This window comes from Pteronotus mesoamericanus, unplaced genomic scaffold (genome assembly GCF_021234165.1).
Source record: "Pteronotus mesoamericanus isolate MK-2021 breed Mesoamerican mustached bat unplaced genomic scaffold, CSHL_Meso_final contig_56, whole genome shotgun sequence".
Taxonomy (NCBI): domain Eukaryota; kingdom Metazoa; phylum Chordata; class Mammalia; order Chiroptera; family Mormoopidae; genus Pteronotus; species Pteronotus mesoamericanus.
This window is the reverse complement of record NW_026555201.1, coordinates 18,525,767-18,535,416: the sequence shown is the minus strand read 5'-3', so window position 1 is coordinate 18,535,416 and position 9,650 is coordinate 18,525,767.

Sequence of the window (9,650 nt, the reverse complement as noted above, 5' to 3'; positions counted from 1 at the left end):
ACTGACCAGGTAGTATTAGGGGAGTCTCTGGTTCCCTTTGTGCTTCAATTCACTCAATATATATTTGTAAATAACAGATATACAGAGTCTGGCAGAAGTAATGCCTGCTTGAGTGTGGTTGGTAGGGTAATAATATTGGTGTAATAAGTCATAGTTTTAATTTGAACATTTTACCTAAAATGCCATATGATGTGCTTGAGTGAAGTATTGTTATGTTATAGAATTACATGCTTATGATTTTGTAATAAAAAGGGGTGTTATTTGTGCTGGATCCTGTATTCTAGGTGCTCTTCTATACACTGGGATACATTGGTGAACAAAACAGATATCTCTGTCCTTGAGTCACTTATATTCAAGCATGATGTAATATATAGTAAACATTAAACATAAGTATATTTTATATAATTATAAAATGTAATAAGTGTGAAAGAGAGAATATGTAGAGTAGCATAAGGATGGTTGGAATTCGTGGAGTGGGGACATTATAACCAAGGATTCCTTAAAACAGGTCCATGGGACATGGTAACCCTGTAATTTTCAGTTTGAGATTGTTCACTAACTCTTCTTATCCATGAAGAACCAGAAGCGTCCAAATAGCAGTATCAGCTTTTAATTGGTGTAGATATTGTTTCAGTTACATTTTTAAAAATTGAATCATTTGGTTCCTGAAAGCAGGCATCATGTAAAACTCTACACTAGGAGACCTGACACATAAGATTTACCTATGAGAGAAAGGCTACATATAGAGACCAATTACCACATCCTGTAGGTGTAAAAAAGTATCAAAGTGCCCGAACCTAGAAGTTACTTGACTCCTTGTGCTGGATAAATTAATTTCTAATAGAAATTTAACCATTCTATAATACCAGCTTTCTTTTTAATACTCAGTTAACTGATAAGACCAATGAATCATAATCTTAAATTTTACTTTTTCCATGACACATTTTCTTTGGAGCAATGATATCATCTCAGGAAGGTGGACAAGGCTTTTAGCAAGTCCATGAATGTTTGCGCTACTATAAAATTAAGAGCAGAAAAAATAAATCTGAGTCTCAAAATTGTCTTCCATAATAACGTCCAATGCCATCAGCATAATACCAGGTGAGATATCTAATGAGATGCACCCTTTGTGCTGTTTTATTGAACCGGGGACTCAGGGACGGTGCTTGTTACTGGAATATTTGGTTTCTTGTGTGTGGTAAAGCAAGGTCAGCACTGACTGAGTGGAGAACTGTGTGTGGCATTGAACTGATGAAGAGTGTTCCTATCAAATGACCACTTTGGTTTAGTAACTAGAATGAGCCTGAAAGATATGCAAATACCAAGTGAATTGGTGTCCTTGATTAAGTTTCTCTTCAGCAAAGAGGGGCTTTTATTAAGCACTCACATAGGACTAAGTATTACTTCATTCTAGGCCTAATCTAAAAAGTCCGGAAGCGTCCTTCTTCCCTGAAGACTCTCTTAAGGGATGGAGGAGTTCAGCACTGTCCAATTGATCTTTCTGTGATAATGAAAATGTTGTTTACAATTACTGTCTGATGTGGTGGCCACTGGACACAAGGAACTTCTGAGCACTTAAAATAAACATGACTAAAGAGCTAAATTTTTAAACTTTCCTTTATGTAGAAATAGCCACAGGTACAGTAGTTTGTGGCTACTGCACTGGGCAGTGCAGCAGCCAAACCATTAATCACATACCTTGTTTGTATTTCAACCTCAAGCTTTTAATATGTCATAGAAAGCTTTACTCTAGGAATATTTCTCCACTTCAATGAGCTTCAAGTCCCCCCTGTTCTACCCTAGGCATATTGCTTAAGTAAGTGACATTACTACTCACGTGCTTTGTCAGCTACAAAATGAAGCTTGGATTTGGACACAGGCAGACTTTTCTCCAGAGACCAGGCTCTCCAGCCAGTGCTGTCCTGCCTCCAGCCTACCCAGGAGCTTCAGTCGGAAACCTGAGCGTCATCCAGACCCTTATCTGCCTCTCATATCCTACCTCCATTTGGTCACATATTCTTGTCAGTTATACCTTCAAAGTCCTCCCAAACCTATTGTTCACTCATTCCCTCTGCTTCCACTATGTCAAGCCTCATGATTTCTCTCCTGGATTTAAAAGTAGGTATCTCTTCATTTATAAATCACTGTTACCTATCATTGTGTTTGGCGCATAGGAAGAATGGATGCATGCCTCTACCTGCTTTGTGCATGATCTCTCTTACTGCAGTATTGCTCCAATTTACCCTCCTGTTGCCACCAGAATATTTTTCTGTAACAAAAATCTGATTATATATCATTTCTTACTATATCATGCAACTACTTCATTATCTAACTTCTACCACTTTACCTCTCTGGACTCATTCTCTACTAATCTTTCTCTATTCAGTCCACTTCCTAACAGCTTCTCAACTGTTATCTGGAGACCTAATATAAAGTCATTCTACTATCCTAGCCTATGCTACTTGTGTTTTTATTTCTCTGGAACATCCTTGACTACTCTTATTGAATTTAAGACTCCATAAATAATCCTATCACCACCTTCCATTTATAGAAGATCTTCTATGCACTAGATCCTTTGCCCATATTTTAAATCTTTAGAACAATCCTTGACATGTATGAGGCAATTGAGGATGAGAGAGTTGATGTCATGCGGCCAAGTTCACACAGTGAGCTGCCAGGTTTGAATCTTCAGTTAAAATATAACGCTTTTCTGTTCCATTCTGTTTTAAACAATGAACTCCCGGAAACTTCCTCTTACATGTACAGGTTCTCTCCAACGAGGACATATGCTCACCTGTATTAAGTGGCCCTTATATATTCCTTATAGCATTGTGATACTTTTTATAGTTCTATTACATTGTATTGTAATTATTTATTCCTTACCTAGAGAATCTTATCATCTTTGTATGTTGGGCTTATAGTAAGAACTCAATAAATATTTGCAGAATAAATAAATGAATGGAGTTCACAATATCTCCTTTCCAAATTAGCTTTATTTCTGTTTTTATATCTGTCATATTGTTTTTGAGCATATCCACAGCATTTTGGACAATAAAAGGCAGAGAAAATATGGTTTAAACTTCCATTACTTCACTTATTTTTTACATGAAACTAATCTCCTCTTTACAGTAATTTAAATTTTCTACTGTTTTGCCTTTCTGTAATTAATGAATGACAAAGTATTTACTCCTTCTACCCAATCCAATACTGTAAATGTGGGATTTATTTTGAGAGATTATACACTGCATGAGGGGAGACCCTATCTGTTTTTATCTCACTAGTACACACTGAGACTATAGAGCATTACACCAATGCTTTACCCACGAAAATGCTTGATAAATATTAGTTGAAGATGGAACCATGAAAAACCCAAATATCCAGGGTAATCTAAAGAAAGAAGAACAGTGCTGGAGTCATCACAGTTCCGCATTTCAAACTATTACAAAGCCATAGTAATCAAAACTGTATGGTATTGGCATAAAAACACACAGACTAGAGAGTGCAGAAATAAATCCATGTATATGGTCAGTTAACTTATGACAAAGCAGCCAATAATATACAATGGGGAAAAGATAGTTTCATAAACCAGTTTTGTGAGAGAAAATGGAAAGCCACATGCAAGAGAATGAAACTGAACCACTATCTTACGCCATGCACAAAAAATTAACTCAAAATGGATTAAAGGCTTGAAAATTGGGACAACTGTAATAGCATAATCAATAAAATATAGTTTAAAAAAAAAGACTTGAATGTAAGACCCAAAACGATAAAACTGCTAAAAGAACACATATAGATGGTAATCTCCTTGACATAGGTCTTGGCAATGATTTTTTGCATTTGACACCAAAGTAAAAGCAACAGAAATAAAAATAAACAAGTGGGACTTCATCAAACAAAAAAGGTTTTGCATAGCAAAGAAAATCCTTAACATATAAAATGTCAACCTACTGAATGACAGAAGATATTTGCAAATCATACATATAGCCAGAGACTAGTATCCAAAAAGAAAAAAAAAACTCATACAATTCATCAAAAAGATATAAATAATTGGAGAAGATGAGGAGAAAGGGGAATGCTTAAGCACTGCTGGTGGGAATGCAAAGTGGTGCAACCACTATGGAAAACAGTATAGAGTTTTTTTCAAAAAACTAAAAATAGAACTACCATATGATCCAGCAGTCCCACTTATGGATATTTCTTTGAAGAAAACAAAAATACTAATTTGAAAAAATATCTGTACTCTTGCATTCACTGCAGCATTATTTACAATAAGAAAAATCTAGAAACAACCTATATCCACCAACAGATGAATGCATAAAGAAAATGTGGCATTTATCTGAATATAAATAAAATTTTCTCTCTCATAAGCACTGGAGAAAGGAAAATTTTCCTCTAAGTTGGTGGGGGAGTGGGATGAGAGTTGTATTCAAGAACATGAAAGGACTGAATGTGTCGATTACCCCAGTGTTTGGGGGTTTTCTGCCAGCTCCAGAACCTAAATCCTTTCACATTTCCTTCGTTACACTCCTTCCCTAGTTCTTTCCCTGTGGAAATTCCTTCCAAAATACCAACTCCGGTATAAAACGTTATGGAAAATGCAGTTTTTTTCATTTGAACTATATAATATCTATGTACTTATCAGTCCCTGTTGTGGGATTACATTTTTTATATTTTTTCTAGAGTTAGTTTTAATTATTAGACCAATCCAAATTTCATTTACAACATGAGCTGAAGAAAAACAGCATTGCATTTAAGTATAATATTAAGTGTTACAGGAGCCTTTTCTTATGCATGTTTTATTTATGCATTTTTTTTCAATAACCCATGGAAATGATCTATAGATTAAGAAATATTTTGACACCAATTCAGGCTATCAGAGTCAAATTTCATTTTAATTTATGTCATTCACTTAGTCACACATTTATTCATTCAGCAGATATTTATTGAGAACCTACAATGTATCAGAAATAATGGTGTCAGCACACAATAGTGAAAAAATATGTAACTTAAAAATATGACTAAAATCAATTGGTATGGAATATAGTTATTGAGTTCCACCTTAATTTTTAGAAAAACAGCTTAACTCAAATCCATATGAACCTTAATATTCATTTCCGAACGTATTCTTCGCCTTCTTTTAATCTTCTAGAATTTCATACATTTAATTTGCACTCAACTTATCAGAAACTGTCAAAGTATAATTATAGCATTTTGGAGCTGTAGCTAATCTTAGAGATAATCCAGTCACAAAACTCAAAATGGAATTTCACTGAGGCTTAGTGATTTGATTTGCTCAGTAGTTAAAGGTGAGACAGCATTGTGCCCAAGTATGTTGGGAAATTCCCTGTCTGGTTTCAGGAACCGTAACCCCACCTAAAGGCGGGAGTGCCCCACAGCTGGAAATAATCAGGGAGGGCTTGGAAAAACAGGCCCCTGAGGAGATGTAACCTGTCTCCCCCCTGGCTGAGGTGCAGTCCCTACCTCCCTTGCATCACCTTGCGTGGCTCTGTGATGGTCGCTTGTTGATGACGGGTAAGTTTTTCTCAGGAAGGAAAAATGACCTAAGACAGACATTGGCTGGTGTGAGCAGCAGACATGGGCATGGGGGACACGGAGAAAGGGCAAAAAGGCCCGCACCCCTCGGCTTGGCTTGGACTTGGCCAGAGTCCTCATTCCACCTGAAAGAAGTCTCCTTGTCTCTTGGCGGCTCCCTCCCCACACCTGGCTCAGGCTTGAAACAATACCAGAGACAGTCCTAAACTGGATCTGGCAGTTCCCAGGGAAATCAGGCCTAAAAATAAATTCTTTAAAGCGTGCTTTGTTTTTCCCTCAGAAGCTATAGCCAGCTCATGCTGGGAAGGAAATTTACATTATTCACAGACACTAACTCTATACCCTTGGGCACTCTTGTGTTTACTATGCTCTCATGTTTAGTCATCTCTCTGGTACTAGTCTCCTCTCGGATCCATGTAAACCCATGTAAATAGGTGTGTTCTTGCCATTTGTTTTCTTCAAAACATCATATGTTCTCTGTAAACATTAACATACTGATGTAAGGAGATAACCTGTGCATTCCTGTTACCTAGCCCCACTGATAACTTTTCAATAAGGGGCTCTGGGCCTTCCCCACTAGAGGGAAGAGCCATGTCCCCTCTCCTGGCAAACAGAGAAGTGTTTGCTGTGACATGTGTTTATTCTCCCCATCCGTGACACCTCCAGAATGGGCTCTGCGGGATTTAGAGTCCCCGGTCCCATCTCAGCTGGCCCCGGACAGTAACCCTCAGATTCAGGAGCCCTGCCGTCCCCCCAATCGGCAGTCGTTGACCTGACTGGGAGGAGCAGCAACCTGCAGCGCTCCCCTATGTGCCACGTGGCACAAATATAACAATCTTCGTTCATTTCCTCTTTATGACACCATGCTATATATTTTCAACCATTTGAAATCCACTTTCTTACATATCAGCATTCAGATGATAATACATATACAGCATAGAATTAATTTCTCTATCAGAGACTGTTACTTCATGAAATCTATGTGCTCTTCTTCCTGGGTGCACACATTGACTACATGCCTTAGCCTTTCTTGCAGTTAGGTGTGAATATATAGTTGAGTTCTAGCCAACAGGGGTAAAGTGGAAGTGCTTGCTATGTGCCATATCAGAACATGGGTTAAAAAGATGGACAGGCCATTTCCAGCCTTTGTTGTTGCTGTTTTTCTTTTTCAATGGCTGAATGCAAATGATAATGAGAATTTACAGTATAGCAGGGCCACTGATAGATGATGTTGGGTCTCCTAATTAGGACTTCAAGAAGAGCAGCCCCAATATCAGGATCTACCTCTTGATCTGATAAGTGAACAAGAAATAAACTTCCCTTAACCTTGAGTCACTAAAATACTGTTGATGGATTTGTTTCCACAGTGTTGCATTACATCTCATTTGGTATTCTTATTCCTGGAATCTGAATATTTAAGTACCCAAAGTGACTATTCCAATGGAAATTCATGCAGGTGCATTTTTAGGAAGAGGCTAGATGAGAGAGAAAACTGATTTTCATTTAAAAAATGAGGGCAAAAATGTAATTTTAAGTATGAAAATAGTTACTCGTCAGATTTGCTACTCTGTGACTAATTGATAACCAAGAAGTTTCAAAGCATAATTTCTATGCAATAAGTGCCAGCCAGTATAGGACTTTAAGGTTTACTTTTTGCTGTTGTTTTGTTTGGCTCTTGTCAACTCTCATGAAACTGTTGATAAATGTCTGCCAATAAAAAAAGAGCTTTAATTTCATTTCTTAAAGAATAAAGGATGCAATAAGATTATGTTTCTGGTTTTGTAATTATATGATTGAAAAAACAAATGGGTTAACACTAACGTTCTTCAATGATTTTACCTTATAAATATTTTAGTCTATGTTTCTTCATAAACTGTACCAGGTCTGTATATGCCATATTTTTCTGACAGTGGTAGAGATGAATACTCATATTAGTCATTTTTAAAATTTATTTTCTACTATTACACTGAGCACTGAATGTATAAAATATATGTACATTTATATGCAATATTGTATATACTGTAAAATATAACACATATAGATGTATGTAAATATGTTTATATGCTACAAGACACTTCTGTGGGCAGAAATACTTCACAGTACTTATTTGTATTCATACAAAAATACATTGGGGTGACCAAAAAGTTTGTTTTTTCCCATAAGATGGCTCTAGTAGTGCTTGGTTGTCATTAATTTCATTAGAAACAATTTTGTCAGATTGTATCATGACAGCTGTCCTATCAGCATGCACTAAAAAAAACTTACAAAAATTGGTGAATTTTTGTGTAACCATTTTAATATTGAGGATGGAAGAAAATTGGCAACATTTTTGGCATATTATGATTTATATTTCAAGAACGGTAAAAACACAACTGAAACAAAAGTTTTTACAGTGTACGGAGAAGGTGCTGTGACAGATGGAACATGTCAAAAGTAGTTTGCAAAGTTTTGTGCTTGAGCTTTATCGCTGGATGGTGCTCTACTGTTGAGTAGACCAGTTGAAGTTGATAATGGTCAAATAGAGACATTAATTGAGAACACTCAATGTTATACTGTAAGTGAGATAGCTGACATACTCAAAATATCCAAATCAATAAGGTTATTGGTGAAAATTAAAAACGTGTCTTCTATTTTATAGGAAAAAAACTAAATGGACTTTTTGGACAAACTAATATATCATGTTGTTTCATCTTCATATTTCAAAAATTCAAGGTGTTAAAAATTAAATATTATTATTAATTTTAATATTCCCCTAAAAATATATTCTCTTAAAAATGTAAAATTTTGGAAAGTTTAAAACAGAAAATTCAAATATGTAATATCATCTTGAAATACATACCTATGTAAAGAATAATATTAGGTAATTGTTATTATTATTTGAGTTTGTTAAGGAAAAGCATCAAGGCTGGTGCCCAGAATTAGACAAATAATAAGTCCTGATCACTGGACTTATTCATCATTGTCAGTACTTGACAAACTTTTGTTTACTTATTAGATAATTTTAGTAAATTTAATAACATAGTAAACACTAACAAATTCACCACTGAAAACCTGATTTGTATTGCCAAGGTTTTAGCTGTTTTAATGTCATATTTTATTTGTTTTTATATCATGATTTTTGTTTTTCTTTTATTATCTCTTTTGTTCCACTTCTTTTGGGTACATTCTATAGTAATTTTTAACATTTTTATATGCACATTGAACTTACTCATTTTGATAGTACCTACCTTTCTCATATAAATATTAAAGGCTTTAAGATATTAACAAAAACAAGACATGGGTTTTCCTGAATACTACAGGTTTTGTAAGTACTATTTTCATAATCATTCTTTTCCAGAAATATTATAATCAGCTTAATTGAGGTGTACTATACATACAGTGAAACTGATTAATTTTAAGTAAACTGCAAGATATGTCCTGAATCTATTTATTTATATAATGTCCCATCACAACCAAGATTAAGATTACTTCCATCATCCCCAAAAGTTATATCATGACCTTTTGCAGTAAATCCCTGCTACATACCCAGTACAACACTGATGATTATTATTAAAATCCCCTTTGTGGAACTTTATGTAAGTGAAATTATGTAGTGTATTATTTCAGTTTTAGGCTTCTTTTATATAGTGTAACACTTTTAACATTCATCCTTATTGTTGTGAAGAAACAATTTGTTCCCTTTTTTTAGATTTGCCACACTTGTTTATCCATTTGCCAGTTGATGAACATTTGGCTTTACAGTTTATAGATGTGAATAAAACTTAATTATTCATGTACAAGTCATTAAGTAGACATAAGTTTTCTTTAGGGAAAATATTTGAAAGTAAGATGGCTGAGTTGTATGGTAAGTGGCATTTTCCTTTATAAGAAGCTGCCAAAGTATATTCTACTTCTAAACATTTTATTTTAAAAATTTATTTCAATTACAGTTTACATTTAATATTATTTTGTATTTATTTCAGGTGTATAGTATCATGGTTAGAGAATCATATTCAAAGTGTTCCCCCTGATATTTCCAGTACCACTTGGCACTGTATATAGTTATTATAATATTATTGACTGTGTTTGCTATGCTGTACTTTATTTACATCCTCAAG